The following is a 15612-nucleotide window of genomic DNA, read 5'->3' as shown; positions in this document are numbered from 1 at the left end:
TCAGCAATAAAAAAGAACCAATGATTGATACATGCAACAACCTGGATGGATCTCAGGGAAATTATGCTGAGTGGAAAAAGTCAATCTCATGCATGTGAGTATTGCATATGATTCTATTTATATAATGCTCCTGAAATAAAATTATTACAAGATGGACAACAGACTAATGGTTACAAAGGGTTAGGGATGGGAGGTGGATTCAAAGGAGGTATACAAGTGGTGATGATATAGTTTTGTATCTTGACGGTGGTCGTACTTACGTGAAGTTAACATGATAAAAATTACGTACAATTACATACATACACACAAGTGAGTACATGTCTAATGGATAAAATCTAACGGATATGGTCTATGGAATGTACCATTGTCACCTAGTTTTGATATTGTGCTATAATTATGCAAAATGTTAACTTTGGGAAAGGCTGGGTGAGCAGGCACACATTCATGAATCTATAAATATTTCATAATACAAGTTTTTTTAAAAACATACAACTCAGCTGTTTTTAATGGAATGTCTGCATTATTCTTTGTTTTAAAAATCCATGTGACTAGACTAACCATAAATTTCACGAGACACGTCTGCCTAATGTCAGTTCCTAGATGAAAGTTTTAATAACTCTCGTTCACAAAGCATAAATAAAGCAAGAGAACTTAACACTCACATTTTTCTCTCAAGAATCATGTATCCTTCACCCTGACTGTCCTACCAAAGTGGTGACATCTGTAAACTGGTAACGTTAAGATTTCTGGGGCACCCTGGGCTCAGGATCCCAGCATAAGTCACCCAACCTCAATTTCTCCTTAAATAGAGTTTTTAAAATAGTAATAGCTTAAATGTTTTGAGCACTAAACTACTGAACAGAAGGTATGACGAGGACTCACAAGAAATGAGAAAATAGGGTCTTGGTTCGTACGGCACACTGAAAGGAGAAATAATGTCCACTTAAGCTTTTTAAGCCCTTGGAAATTTATCTGGGAGACAGTAAGAAAAAAAAATCGTGGTAGAATATTTCAAATATAGATATTCAGTCTGATTTGAGTATTTGTTGAACACTTACCTCGGGCACCTGTTGTGTGACTGACAAGCTGAAGCTCAAGGCTTACCAAGGAGCCTGTGGCTTTGGAATTCGTGACAATAACACCGCCAGTGTGACTCCTACTGCTACTAAGTGCAACATCCTTAGGTACTGGGTTGAGCACTCTACAAACATCATCTCATTTAATCTCCACGAGGACTTAGTGACATGGCATTATTATTATCCAGATTTTAAAGATGAAGAAATTGAGAACAGGGATGGTGAGATACTTTCCAAGGTCAACCAACTAGAAAATGTCAGAATCCAGATTGGAATTGAGGTCACCTGGTTTCAAAATTTGTGCTTTAACCACTAATCCCTGTGTCTTCCCCAAGCCTCCTGCTTTAATTCTTACCCCCCCCCCCGCCCTGGTCTTTTCTAGAGGTCTCAGTGGCTCTCTACCAGACCTCAGGGCTTGGGCTTTTCCTTGACTTCTTGTTTGTTCTGTTCTGCCTGCTTCCCTCTTCCCGCTCCCCGGATCCCATGCGGAGGATGGACCAGAGCCAAAAGAGAAGCTAGTGATCTTCTGTCAGAGCTTTGGACAGTGATGGAAGGAAGCCTGTGTGCGCGCAAGTGTGTGTGCGTGCACATGTGCGTGCACGTGTGTGTATGCGTGTGTGTGTGTGTGTGTGTGTGTAAGAGAATTGTTTTCAGTTGTAACAGTAAAACCAGTTGGTAAAGTATATGAGCCTCTTTTCCGGGCCTTTTTAACCAAAACATTTTCTCCTTTGTGTTGTGAGGCCTGACACTAGGCACAAACAAAGACTTCTCCGGATAGACTCCTCTACTCCTCCACACTCTCCTGGGGTGCTTCATATCCAGGCTGGCTTTTGCAGAAACAAGACTACCACCTTGTTCCAGTTATCTTTCGCTGTGTAACAACCACCTCTAGACTTAGACAGTATAAATTGTTATTATCTCTCAGGGCTCTGTGGGTTGCCGGGGCTGAGCTGAGCAGTCCCTGCTCAGGGTCTTTCATACGGCTGTACTTAGCTAGTGGCTGGGTCTGGGGTTGCCCGAAGGCTCCATTCCTGGAGACTAAATTCAAATGGCTGGAGAATCTGGGGCTGGTTGGGCTTCTCTCCACGTGGCCTGTGCACCTAGCTCGCTGTCACGCAGCATAGCAGTCTCAGAGGAACTAGCAGCCATGCCCTGGGGCTGGCTCGTACCAACTTGTACGAGGCGATTCTGTGTGTTTCTTTCCAGTGCTGCATCCAGTGCTGTCACTTTGGTAGCTTGCAACTGGCCACGGTGGAAGGGAGTACTTATCTAGAAAAAACACTACAAAATAAGGGTTACCCCCACCCCGTCCCCAAGAGCCAGGTTACCAGCACGTGACTTTACATAATGGTTGGCTTCCCCCAGAGTAAGCCAAGAAACCTAGGAGGAAGCTGCAAGACTTCTTAGAACCTAGTCATGGATGTCCCCAACGTCACTCTCTTCTCATTTTATTGGCCAAACAATTCCCGGAGGCTGGCTGTGATTCAAGAGGATTACCATCCATGTCCCGTGGCGGAGTTGCAAAGAAATTGTACAATACAGGATCTGGCACAGGGTAGGTGCTCAATAAGTGTTTGATGAATAAATGAATGAGTAAAGTCACTTACATGAGTGTATCACTTAATCTCTATGCCCTTAAAATCACTCAAAAAGTATAAAGTCTCCTGGGAAGTCTTGCTTCAACATCAGAGAGGCCAATGATTTTTTTAAGCCCCCAAAGAACCTAAATCTAAAAATCGCTTGACATAGGTCTACTTACACTCGGTCCACAGGTACTCACGGACCCGTTTACACAAGCCCTCTGCGCTTATGTGCTCAACTGTATTGTACACATGTCAATCGCAGAATGCTTGTTTTATAGATGTTTTTATACTATTGAGGTTTGCTTTGCCTCCTCCCTAAGTAAACTGCAACTTCTTTTGAGAGAGTTCTTGTGTGTTTCTTTGTTATTCCTCCTTTCTACCGTGCCCCAAACAGATAATTACACGTATGCATACACATGAATACTTACAAGATACATGATAGTGAGAGATTATAAGCCTTAAAAGGAATGGAAAGAAGAAAAGGAACTAAGAATTCTTCATTGCTATGTTGCACAGCCTTCTCCTTTAACTCTTCCATTCACCTAGTGATGCTGGCATTATTCCATTCCATTTCACAGTTGAGGAAAATGAGTCTCAAGAAGGTTTACCAGTTTGGCCCAGGCCACACTAGGAAGAGGAGATGGGATTCAAATGTATGAGCTTTATGTATTCTTCAGGCCATCGTCTCACTGCAATATACACCCCCTACCTCCCCCCATTCTCATGCCTCCTTCCTTGAAGCATCTACAAAAGTCATACAGATGCTGATGTTTTCAAACCTCAGACAGAGTAATAACTATTTCAAGTTCCACTCTTGAAATAGCCTTTAAAAGCTTGAAAACACAAAAAGTGTGAAGTGTCTTCCACTGGGAAAGGAGTGAACCTGTTAGCAGGAGACAAACATAATAACTCAGGCAAAGGGTGTTGGTGGGTTGGACCAAGGTAGTGGTGGTGAGAGGGAAAGACATGAACAATTTTGAGGGATATGAAGAAGACAGGATCACCAGGGACGCCTGAGTGGCTCAGTCAGTTAAGCATCTGATTTCGGCTCAGGTTGTGATCTCATGGTTTATGAGTTCAAGCCCTGAGTCGCACTCTGTGCTGACAGCCCAGGGCCTGCTTGGGATTCTTTCTCTTTCCTTCTTTCTCTGCCCTTCCCCTTCTCTCTCTCTTTCTCTCTCTCTCTCTCTCTTTCTCAAAAGAAGACAGGATCACCAGACTAATGATTGACTGGATTGAGCAGGTGCAGATCAACCATTGCAGAATCACGCTGGCTGCACCGGAAAGGTGAGAAGAGAGGGGAAGCCTGGATGGGAGGTTTCCATATTCCTGGAAGGAGGTGGTAATGGCTTAGACTAGGAAAAGAGCCGTGGAAGTAGGAGAACGGATGGCTTTGAGAGATAAAATGGAGGTAGGATCTGCTGGATATATTGCCAAACTAGATGTGGGAATGTGAGGATGAAGGAGGGGTCAAGGACAAAGTCCAGAAATCTGTCATGGAAAACCAGGTGCTTTTTGCTGAGCTAGGGGACACAGAAAGGGTAGCAGATTTCAGATAAGGCTGAATTCGGGACATGCCAAGTTTGAGGCGAACATGTAAGCAAGTGCTGGCAGCCAGTGTGCAATTGCATTTAAAACAAAACAAGCATCTCTTATCTAAATGAGACTCTTGGCCCCCTTCGAAGGTGCTAGATGGACGCCCCAAATACCATGCGTGGCAGAGTTCTGTGCCAAGTAATAGAGGGGCTCTGTAATTCTCCATGTTTTCACTTCACAGTGCTTCAACCCCTTCTGCAAAAGCCATTTATCACCCTGCAGGCACCTCTGTCATAATCAAGATGTCTTTATTGAGACTTCCAAAGCTAATAAGAGCTGTATGATTCAATCGGTGACTGTGCCTCATATAACTCATAGAAGTGCTACAGGGAAATTTCAGGGGTCCTTAGGACCCCAGGTCTGCCTGCACACATGCACACGTCAAAACTCCTGCTGATTTTCTTAGAATTCGTACGGCCAGGCACTAAGACGTGTTTGCACGCTTCTGCCGCACACGGCAGCACGGCCGTTGTTTACACAAGGTCCCTGCATGTTACAACAAGGAGCCCGGGCCCCTTTGTCTCCAGCTGTATTCTAAGGAAGCAGGGAAGCGTTCGAGCCAATGAAGGCTCTCCAGAGAGCTGCAGCTTTCCTGCACATCAGCTTTTATCATGAGACCCTACAAGGGTTCTACCCAAAACACAATGCCAGCTGTAAGGACGGCAAAGAAGTTAGGACAGCCCCAGACCGAAGGAGATCACTTGTAAGTGTTTCACCAACGTGCTTGTTATACAACTACTAGAATAGGCCCCCGAAACCAAGCCAGGATTAGATTTCCATGCCCACTCTGAGAACCTGACGCTGCAACCCTGAGCCTGAGTGGGGTTCTGCTCGTCCAGCCCAGGGCCTGCCAGCCCACCAGGTGGAGACCAGCTGGCTGGGAACCAGCCGTCCTCCTCACTCAGAGCGTCCCTTGACCTGACTCCAGCTCTACCCAGGGATCCCCTCCCAAATCCCCCTCCAGTCAAGCTCTCCTGGATGGAAACCCACAAAAGAAGAGCTTCCTTACCTGAGAGAAGGTCCCGGCGACCGGCAGTAGAAAAAAACACCAAGTCCTAACAGAAGCGACAGGGACTTACAGGGCAAATCTGTTGGTTTTAAAAGAAGAAAGGTGACTTCATCCCTGGTGCCGTGGAGTTTAAAAGAGCAACGAGTGCTCCCTGGCTGAGCCAAGTCTGTCTCATCGGTGATGACTCCATCCAAATTATGCAGCCACTGCCCAGACACGCTCAGCCTTCAGAAGGTAAATTGCTGGAATCTGACTAGCCCTGTTGTTTTCAAAGAGCTTCCGAAAGTCCTGAACACCAATCACCTTAGCTGGCACCAGGGATACAGAAACCATGCACTTATTTCCCTGAGTCGTATCATTATCTCCCCAAGGATCCAGCTGTCTGAAAAATAGCGTTCTAGGGAAGGAAAAAGAGATATTTAAGCTTCTGAGAGGTAAAAATTCCCGGGGACGGAAGGGAGAGAGAAAAAAACAAAGATATTTCAGTCAGGAGGAGGGGCAGCGCGAAAGCTGGAAATGGTCACCTTGCTAAGAGGTTTTCAGAGCTGGTGGATTTGTAAGCACATAAAGGTGACAAATGCTAGTCTGGACTTCGCAGAGGGGAAAGTATTCAGTTATGCAAAGGAATGAGTCACTGTATGGAAAGAAAGTGTGACAGCCTTTCTAATGAAGGCAACCAAGTTGTATTTACTTTTTATCGCATATGGTACCACTCAACCAATTTGGGGTCATTGCTAACATAAATAACTCAAAACATGCCCACATCCCACCAAGAAGATTTGGGAAAAGAGGTATTTAAGTGAGGGATGTTCTCTTTTGTATGTTAAAGGTAAGGCTGGAGGCATCAGATTTGTACCATGGGATTCAAGGTCATGTCAAGCTACTGAGGAGGCCAGTCACTTCTCCTTGAGGCCATGTCCTCAGGCCAAACCTTGGGCAGGACTTCAGGCCTTGGTGCCGGGGCAAGGAATGGTAGTGGGGGTGACTTCTGTTGGAAGAAGGGGGGCAGAGGATCGTGCTTAGCAGCCGGCTACCTTTTCTCTCTCACACCGCTACTTCAGGAGAGTGGAAGGTGACGTTGGGTCACTCAGCATGTGTCCAACTTTTTGCTGAGCTATTTTGAGGCTTTGGAGGTCTCTTCTTGTGTTAAGTTTCACTCCCGAGAGAGTCAAACAAGAAGAGATCTCTTTCTGTTTAGCTAGAGGTGCTCAGGGCCAACATTTGAAAGGGGTTTTTGATCTGAGAGATTTAAGAAATGCCAATAAGGCTTATGAAAGGAATTTGCAAGTATTCGGGTCGGGGTGTAAATAATGATAGAAGTAGAAAAGGAGCAGAGTTTTTATCAATAGTAGGATGAAACAAAAAAAAAAGGGGGGCAGAATCCACTGGTATTCAGTTCATCCTAGTATCCTTAAAGCCTAGCACACAGACTAACACACAGTAGGTACTCAGTAGACAGTACATGGTGTCGGACAACCCCTCTCTGTTCCAGATTTCTAGAACAGATCTGTTGAGAACTCTTAAAGTCACCATCTGGTAAGCTAAGCAGCTGCTGAGAGTATGAGCCAGTGGGTCTTAGGGAATGCAAGACGAACTGGGTCGTTTGTTTTGCTTCAGCTCCTAGGTTCATTGCCAAAGTCAGAATCGAACAAAGAAAGCCAAATGGAACCAGCATCCTCCTTTGCCTACACTGTCCCTTATATATCAGCGATATTCTAGTGTCCAGGCCCGGGACTCCCTCTTATAGGCAGCCTGCCAATTAGCCTCAACTCTCTTTTGTTCTCAACATTCTTTCATAAAATTTTCAAACGTAGTTTCTTCAATTGACATTTTACTATATTTGCTTTATCATATATTGATTCTCTATCCATTCCTCTATCCTTCCAGCAACGCATTTTTATGGCATTCCAAAGTTGCAGATATCGATACATGCCCCCAAATACTTCCATATGATTAACAAAAATTCAATATTTGTTAACAATTCCAACATTTGTTTACAATGTCTCTTCAGATAAAATTCATATACAGTGCAATGCAGAAGTCGCCAACATAGCATTTTGATGAGTTCCTATAAATACATATATATGTGCAGTTCAAACCCCTGTCAAGGGACGGAGCATAATCATTACCCTAGAAAGTTTCCCCATGTCCCTTCCCAGCAAACTCCTGGTTCAGCATTCCTAAAGAGAATGAATCTTCTGATTTTTTTCACCATGGTGCAGTTTCACTTATTCTGGTACTTCATATAAATAGAATCATAAAACTTGTGTTCTTTTGTGGAAATTTTTCTTCATTCAGCAGGTTTTTAGGATTCACCCACCCGTGTTGTTGCTTCTATCAGTAGTCGGTTTCTTTTCATTGATGAGTAGTATTTTCCTATATGGATATGCCACAGTTTGTTTATCCAGTCTTCTATTGATGGACACCTGATCATCTAGTTTAGGGCTATTACGAATAGAGCTAATATGAACATTTTTGGACACATACTTTTGTGGATATGCATTCTCATAACCATTGGGTAAATACCTAGGAGTGGAGTTGGTGGGCCTTAAGGTAGGTGGGTATTTAATGTGTAAGGAATTAAAAGATCTTTTCCAATGTTCTCATACCATTTTCTTCTCCTACCAACAATGTACAAGAGTTTTAGTTGCTTTGTATACTTCTGACAACATGTGGTGCTATCAGTGAAACTTTAGCCATGCCCGTGAATGTGGACTGGTATCTCATTGTGGTTCTAATTTGCATCTCCTTGTTGACTAAAGCTGTTGAATGTTTTTTCATGTGCTTATGGGCCATGCTTTTACCGTCCTTTGCGAAGTGTCTTAAATTGAGGTGCTTGTCTTTTGATTACGGAGTTTTAAGAGTTCTTGATATATCCAGGATACCAGTTATCTGACAGAGACATTTCCCAAATATTTTCTCCTGCCCTATGTACATTTTCTTGATGACATTTCTTCTGGTGAATAGGTATTTAGTTTTGACTCAGTTGATTTATTTTCTTTTTTTGGTTTGTGTCTTCCCCAAGTCATGAGGATATTCTCCTATGTTTTCTTCTAGAATGTTTATGCCTATGGTCCATAACAAATTGATTTTTGTGGATGGTACGATTTAGGGCAAGGTTGATTTGTTTCCATATGAATATGTGTTTATTTCAACACCCTTTGTTGAAAACCTTTCCTCTCCCAATTGGGTTTCTTTGAAAACTTTGTGAAAAACAAAATAAATATAGAAGCATGAGTCAATTTCTGCCTGGGGTGTTTATTCTGTCCTACCAATCAGTTTGTCGATCCTTGTGCCAGTACCCCACTGTCTCGATTACTGTAGCTTTAGGGTAAGTCTTGAAGTAAAGTGCTGAAGTAACTTTGACTTCTTTTTTCACTGCTTCTTTGAATATTCTAAGTTCTGTGCAGGTGTACAGAAATTTTAGTATCTGTCAATTTTGACTAAAAAGCATCATAGGATTAGGATTGTTCTGAGTCCATAGAAAAGGTTGGTGATTACCATTTTAACAACCCTGAGTCTTTCAATCCATTAACCTGGTGTATCTTGCCACTTTTTACATCTTCAATTTTCTCACAGCATTGTTTTATTGATTTTGTCATTGATTTTCTCAATTTGACTACGGTTTGCCTAAGTGTTGTTCGGTTTCTTGTTGTTGTTTTTTGTTTAGGGGATTTTTTTTTTTTTTTTTTTTAGAGCATGTGAGCAGGGAGGGGGGCAGAGAGAGAGAGACAGAGAATCTTAAGCAGACTCCATGCTCAGCGTGGAGCCCAACGTGGGGCTCAACCCCACAACCCTGGGATCATGACCTGGGCTGAAATCAAGAGCCGGACACTCAACCGACTAAGCCACTCAGGTGCCCCTGTTTTGTTGTGTCTTTTTTTTTTTTTTTTAATATTAATCTTCCTTGGTGTTTACTAGGGTTTTAAAGTCTATAAATATATGTCTTTTGCCAAATTTATGAACTTTTTACCCATTATTTATCTAAATAAGTTTCTGGTTCATTCTTTCTCTCTCTCTTCTCTTTCTAGGACTCTAGTTATATGATATTAGACCTTCTGATATTGTTGCAAAGATCTATGAGCCTTTGAACACTTATTAAATCTCTCCTCCTCAATCTGGATCATTTCCGTTGATCTATCTTCTAGTTCATTGACTTTTTCTTCTTTCATCTCCCTGTGCTTTTAAAAACATCCAGTAAATTTTATTTAAGATGTTTATTTTTCAGTTCTTACATTTTCATTTAATTCTTTTTTATAGTTCCTATTTATCTGCTAAGATTTTCTATACTTTCATTCATTACAAATATATTTTCCTTTACGTACATGAGCATAGTTTCAGTAACTTCCATAAAGTTTTTGTCTGCTAATTCCATCATCTAGATCATCTCAGGGTTGGTCTCTGTGAATTGTCTTTTCTCTTTAAAAGTAGTCATGTTTTCCCATTTTGTTGTATGTTGAATAATTTTGGAATGTATCCTGGTCATTATGAATGATATGTTGCAGAAAATCTGGATTCTATTCTGCTCTTCTGAGAAGTATTGACTTTTCTTTACTTAGGCCCTTAAAAGTGGCTGAATTCAAAGTGTGACCTTATCTTCCCGTGTAGCATCTAGAATTTCAGGTCAGCTCTTTCAGCTGTAGCTGGGATTTTTAAAATCTGCCTCTTGCATAGGTTGTTCAAAGGTCAACCAGAGATCTGGGTAGAGTTTATACATAGAGCTATAGGGCTTCCCCTCTTCTCTGCATATTCATAGACAGGGCCTTACGCTGAGGACAAAAGCTATAAATCAGGAAACTCATCCCATGTCTGTCTCTTCTTCCAGTGGTTCGCTCTCCTCTGGCTTCTTTCAGTTTTTGTTCTCTTTGCAGTACCAGTTGAAACTAATTGTTCTTATATTTTGTCCAGAGTTTATAGTTACTACCTATAACAGGTATGGTCCGGTAGGAGCTACTTGGCCATACCAGAAGGCTTCAGTCACCTTTTGAGTCATTTAGCCGACCCTCAACATGATAATTCATAGCTCTTTCTTAGGATACTAAATATGTTTCATTTCAAGCACCACCTCAGATTGATTGGCAATGTTGAGAAGATACTGACCTTCAGTAGAAAAGACAATAAGCAATGTCTGCCTTTGACATAGGAGGGGAGGTGTAAACCCAATATTTGTCCTTTCTGATATAGTTATTTACAAAACAATGCATAACACTCAGCAATTTATGCCTGCTAGAACACCTCCCTAAATCAGAGTACCATATTTGTTTGTCTGATAGTTAATCTTCTTCTTTAGATGTAAACTTCATGAGAGCAGGAAATGTGTCTGTGAAATTTACTCTCCTATGTCCAGTGTCTATCATGTGAGATGGCAGGCTCTCAATAAATATTTGGTGAGTGAATGAGAATCCAGTTTAATGTTTGTTTGAGATTTACTTTTCAAAATTATGTAATCAATGTGAAGAAAGAAATAGAGAACACAGATTTGCAGAAATAAAATAAGTTAAATCGCCTCATTTTCCCCCTAGACATAACCATTATTACAATTTTTTTCACAAAGCTTTTTGTTACCCTTCAAATTTTTATTCTCAATCTTGGGTGCTTATTAGAATTATCTGAGCAGATTTGAAAAGTCTGTTCATGCCACACCCCAGACCAATTTATTCACAGTCTCAGGGATTGACCTTGACATTAGCATTCTAAAATTCCAGAGATGATGCTAATATGCAGTCAGAAGACCTAAAGATGTCCCAGCCTATCAGAGGTTTTTTCAGATGTTGTTTTCTGTCCCCTAGATAACATAGTCCTTGCCTTCTATGAGAGTTCAGAGAGGGCAGGGCTTGAAGCAATTAAACATGAAACAATTAGAAATCAAAAAGACACATAGGGGCACATTGGGTGGCTCAACTGGTTAAGTGTCTGACTTTGACTCAGGTCATGATCTCATGGTTCATGAGTTTGAGCTCTGTGTCGGCTCTCCGCTGACAGCACAGAGCCTGCTTGGGATACTCTCTCTCTCCCTCTCTGCCCCTGCTCGTGCTCTGTCTCTCAAAAATAAAAATAAACATAAAAAAAATCAAAAGGACACCAAACATATGTAGTCAAGAGACAAGATGCATGGAAGCTGAAGTTAAATATGCCAGGAGTGGACACCTGAGTGCGATAAGGGATGGGCTCGCCTGTTCTTCTTGTTCCTTGGCAAAGCCCTGCCAGTTACACAGAGGGACTCTTCTCCTTCTATAAAGGTTTGGAGAAAGGTGCACCGTGACGTGCTAGAATGGTAGGTGATGCTAAGTCAACCCCACCCTTCTTTTTTATAGAATCCTAAGTCCCCAGGCTCCTGACCTCTGCCTTCTCTTTGTGGGAATGCCGTTTTAATTCTTTACCTGACTTCAGAACTTGAGAAGACCACCTTCGACCAGAAAATCTTCTATGGGAATGTGCCATTGCTGGCCAGGCGGCCTGCCTGTCTGGTGTGGAACCTGGGTGAGTTGGACATTAACATCTATCACCACCCTATTTCTCCAGCTCAACCCAGGGGAACTGATCAGAAACAAAGCAAAGAGCCTAGTTTTTGACCTAGGCAACACGACAGAAGTTCCCAAGGGATTGTGAAGTACCTATTCTTGGGCCCCACCCAAGAACCATTAATACAGAACCTCTGGGTGGCAGTGCCCTAGCGCTGGTATGTTTGTGAAGGCTCCCCAGAATATCAGGATTTGAGGGGCGCCTGGGTGGCTCAGTCAGTTAAGCAACTGACTTCAGCTCAGGTCATGATCTCACGGTTCACGGGTTCGAGCCCCACGTCGGGCTCTGTGCTGACAGCTCGGAGCCTGGAGCCTGCTTCAGATTCTGTGTCTCCCTCTCTCTCTGCTCCTCCACTGCTCATGCTCTGTCTCTCTGTGTCTCTCAAAAATAAATAAATGTTAAAAATTTTTTTTTTTTTTAAAGAAAATTAGGATTTGACTCAGGGTAGGAAATACCAATGAAGCAACTTGGTCGTCCGTTCTCATGGGTTATGAGTGGGTTTGAAATCTCCCTTCCTACTACTCTGGATGCAGCATAGAGGAAAGTGCCAGACCTTATGTTAAATAGGCTAGGGTTTGACCCCCTGCTTTGCCATTTACTAGCTAGGCGACGTTGACCAAGTCACTGAACACATCTGACATTCCATTTAATTAAACGGCAAAAGAGGTGAAATAATAGAACCCACCACTGAGACTCAATGAGGCACCACGTACAAAGGAACTGGCATACAATGTGTACCTAGTAAACTTCGACTCCTTTCCCTCCCTGCACCCCTCGCTGTCACCCCACCTTAGCATTGCCATAGGACCTATGGGCAAGCTCTGGCTTGGTTTTGTGCTATTTCTCCTTGATCTGACCGTGACCATGATGTTGGTCTGGATTCGCAGCCGCGGTCCCTGGATCTGGCATTCTGAGCCCAGTGTCTGAACTTGATCCGGCTCTTCTTTCCTGCCTTGCAGGTTCCGGGCCCAGTTTCCATCACCTGTTTCTGTTGTTCAGCAATAAGCCCCAAAGGGATGGTTTCTAAAAGCAACTGGCCCCATGTTGCTCCAGCTGGGTTTTAGCACCAGGAGGGGGTGGGGCTAATTTTAGCCTTGTCCTGGATTAACATCGGAGAAAAGGCGAGGCCAAGCAAGTCCAACCTGCCCCTTAATATCTGGGTTGGAGTTTACAGAGAAGGGTTAGGGAGCTTTTGCCACGGGGTTTGTGTACCTGTATCATGCCAGCAGCCTTTTCCTATATTTGGAAATGTATTAAACCATTTGCCTCAAAATCTATTTGGATTTGTGCCTCAGGTGCCGTGCTGAGTGGGAGCAACCACAATATAAACCACAGTTTTTGATATGCTAATGTCTGTACTGAGCTAGGTTGGATTATTAGCTAGTGTTTACCTCGGGGACAGGATCAGACAGGTGTGAGCAGAGCCCTGGGCCTGAGACCCTGCAGGAAAGAGGCTTATGAAAAGATAGACGGGGTTATTGATGTATTTGTGTTTTAGAGGAGCTGAGAAGGAAAGGAGAAGGAGCTGTGTGGTGACAGCCTGGTTGAGGGAAGCGGGGATGGCATGGAAGCTCCCAGAACAGGCCTGGCCCAGAGTGGGTGGGTTAAGGACCGCTCATTGCATGAGTGCGGAATGAAAGGCTTCTGAGGTCGAGAGCAGATGCTTTGAGGATGCCCAGTGAGTATCTTGTGCTTTGGAAGGAAGGGCAACTAACTCACATTGGGTGTAAACGGGCCCACAGCAACTGAAGGGATTTGTATCCTCCGGGTCAAGGAAAGATGAGAGGCAAATTAGCTCTTCTGTGATCAGGACTATAGACTAACAGCAAAGAAGGGCTGAACCAGGAACCCCCCCCCCCCCCCCCACCGCCACCGCCCCATTAACAGATAAGCAAGACAAAGAGGAGTAGTGAAGACAGTTTGGAGTGAGTTAAACGAGTTCCCCATTCCACCACTTAATGCTGTATGATCTCGGGGGCACCTGGGTGGCTCGGTCAGTTGCGCATCGTACTCTTGATTTCTGCCCAGGTCATGATCTCACTGTTTACGGTCTCGAGCTCCGCGTCGGGCTCTGTGGTGACAGCATGGAGCCTGCTTGGGATTCTCTCCGCCCCTCCCCTGCTCGCGCTCTCTTTCTCTCAAATAAAAACTTAAAAAACAGAAATTGTAATGCTGCGTGATCTCGCGCAAGTGACTTAATTACTCTAAGCCACAGTCTCCCCCCCATATTCACTCCCCACTCACGAACATGAATTTATTCAACCTTCACCAACAACGTGTTGAGCACCCACTACATGCACCAGCCACCTGGATACTGGAGTGAACAGACAAGCTTCTCACCCGGTGGGGGGAGGCAGACTGGAGAAGAGGATGCTGTAAAGACGGAGGGTGCTAGGTGCTGTGAGGAGTACCAACAAGACAAGAGAATGGAGACTGATTTGGATAGGGAAAGCTTCTGTGAGAAGGTGTCGTTGGCACTCAGTCCTGACTGGTGAGAAGGAGTTCTGAAGAACATTCCAGGCAGAGGGAACAGCAAGAACTAAGAGCCCCCAAACAGCGAGGAGCTTGCCCAGTCTGAAGAACAGAAAGGAGGGCAGCGTGGATGGAAGACAGTGAACCCAGAGGGGGGACTGCAATAAGGTTGGGGGGGGGGGGGGGGGGGCAGGAGGAGGCAGGAACGCACAAGGCCTCGAGGATGAGGCTGAATTTTCTAAGGGGAGAGTGATTTCCATCTCTTGGAGTCGAGGCCAGGCAGGGCAGGAGCCGCTGACATGGGGGTCCTAAGTGTGGGGCCGACTGTGAGGGCAGACCAGGTGAAGGGTCTGAGATTTGGGAGCCCTTGGGACACGGATCCTTAGAATGCAGCCCAGATCCCAGCTGGGGCCAGATAGGTGGGAGCCCTTGTAAGAGAAAAGTCCATTTTAAATCTGGTCTAGGACAGAACCTTTTTTGACTGATGTAATTCAAAACCGACTTCTGGGAGGAAATGAGCATTCCTGATGAAATGATTAACCAATCCATTTTCTGAGCAACTTTAAAGAGATTAAGCTCTGTTCTGGGAATCTAATCGCCCGAAGCCCTCTACCTGCTGTCAGTCAACTGCCTCAGTGTTCAGTCAATTGTTTAAGCAGATGATCCCTTTTCTTTCTGTATCTTAGACTAATAATGAGCTAACTGATCTCTTTTCCTACAAGATGTCCCTACCAGCAGTGAATCTTTGAGACTGCTGGAAGCCTTTTCACCTGCAGCAAGATTGTAGTCAAACATTGACAGGTGCCTTCAACTGAATTTTCTCAAAAGTGGTCTGTAACCCCCAGAGCGGGTGGTCAAAAGGCATGGGAAGCCTTCCTCATTTTCTGCGAGTCCATGGCTCTTTTGTCCCCAAGCTCCCGTTTATGCCCATATCCTCTCCAGCTGCACATGGCCCTCGCCATGGGAGTTCTGCCAAAATCCAATTCTCACAGCCCTTGCAACTTGTAAGGAGTAAGAGGAAGCCTGTATGGGTTGAATCGTGTCTCCCATCCACCATAACATATGCTGAAGTCCCAACCCTTGCTTATCTCATAATGTGATATCAGTTGGAGATAGGTTCTTTACTGAGATAGTTAAAATGAGGTCAGTAGAGTGGGTCCTTATCTAACATGACTAGTGTCCTTATAAAAAGGGGAAATTTGGAGGCAAACTTACACACAGGGAGGAGAGGTCATGTGAAGATGAAGAGAGAGATCAGGGTGATGCATCTACAAGCTAAGGAAGGCCAAAGATTTCTGGCAAATCAGTAGAAGCTAGAGGAGAGGAAACAGTCTCCCCACAGTCTTCAGAAGGA

At 43.9% G+C, this 15612-nt stretch overlaps 1 long non-coding RNA gene across 1 annotated transcript; it reads right to left on the bottom strand.

Annotated features, from left to right (window-relative positions):
* Positions 1-2968: 2968 nt before the first annotated feature.
* LOC125938639 (uncharacterized) lies at positions 2969-11791 on the bottom strand. Its single transcript, XR_007462757.1, has 3 exons — positions 11645-11791; positions 5265-5343; positions 2969-3286 (listed from the first exon to the last, which is right to left on the bottom strand). It is a non-coding gene; the product is annotated as an uncharacterized LOC125938639 (long non-coding RNA).
* Positions 11792-15612: the final 3821 nt, after the last annotated feature.

Source organism: Panthera uncia, chromosome D1 (genome assembly GCF_023721935.1).
Source record: "Panthera uncia isolate 11264 chromosome D1, Puncia_PCG_1.0, whole genome shotgun sequence".
NCBI lineage: Eukaryota > Metazoa > Chordata > Mammalia > Carnivora > Felidae > Panthera > Panthera uncia.
This window is presented reverse-complemented; position numbering and strand designations above follow the sequence as displayed.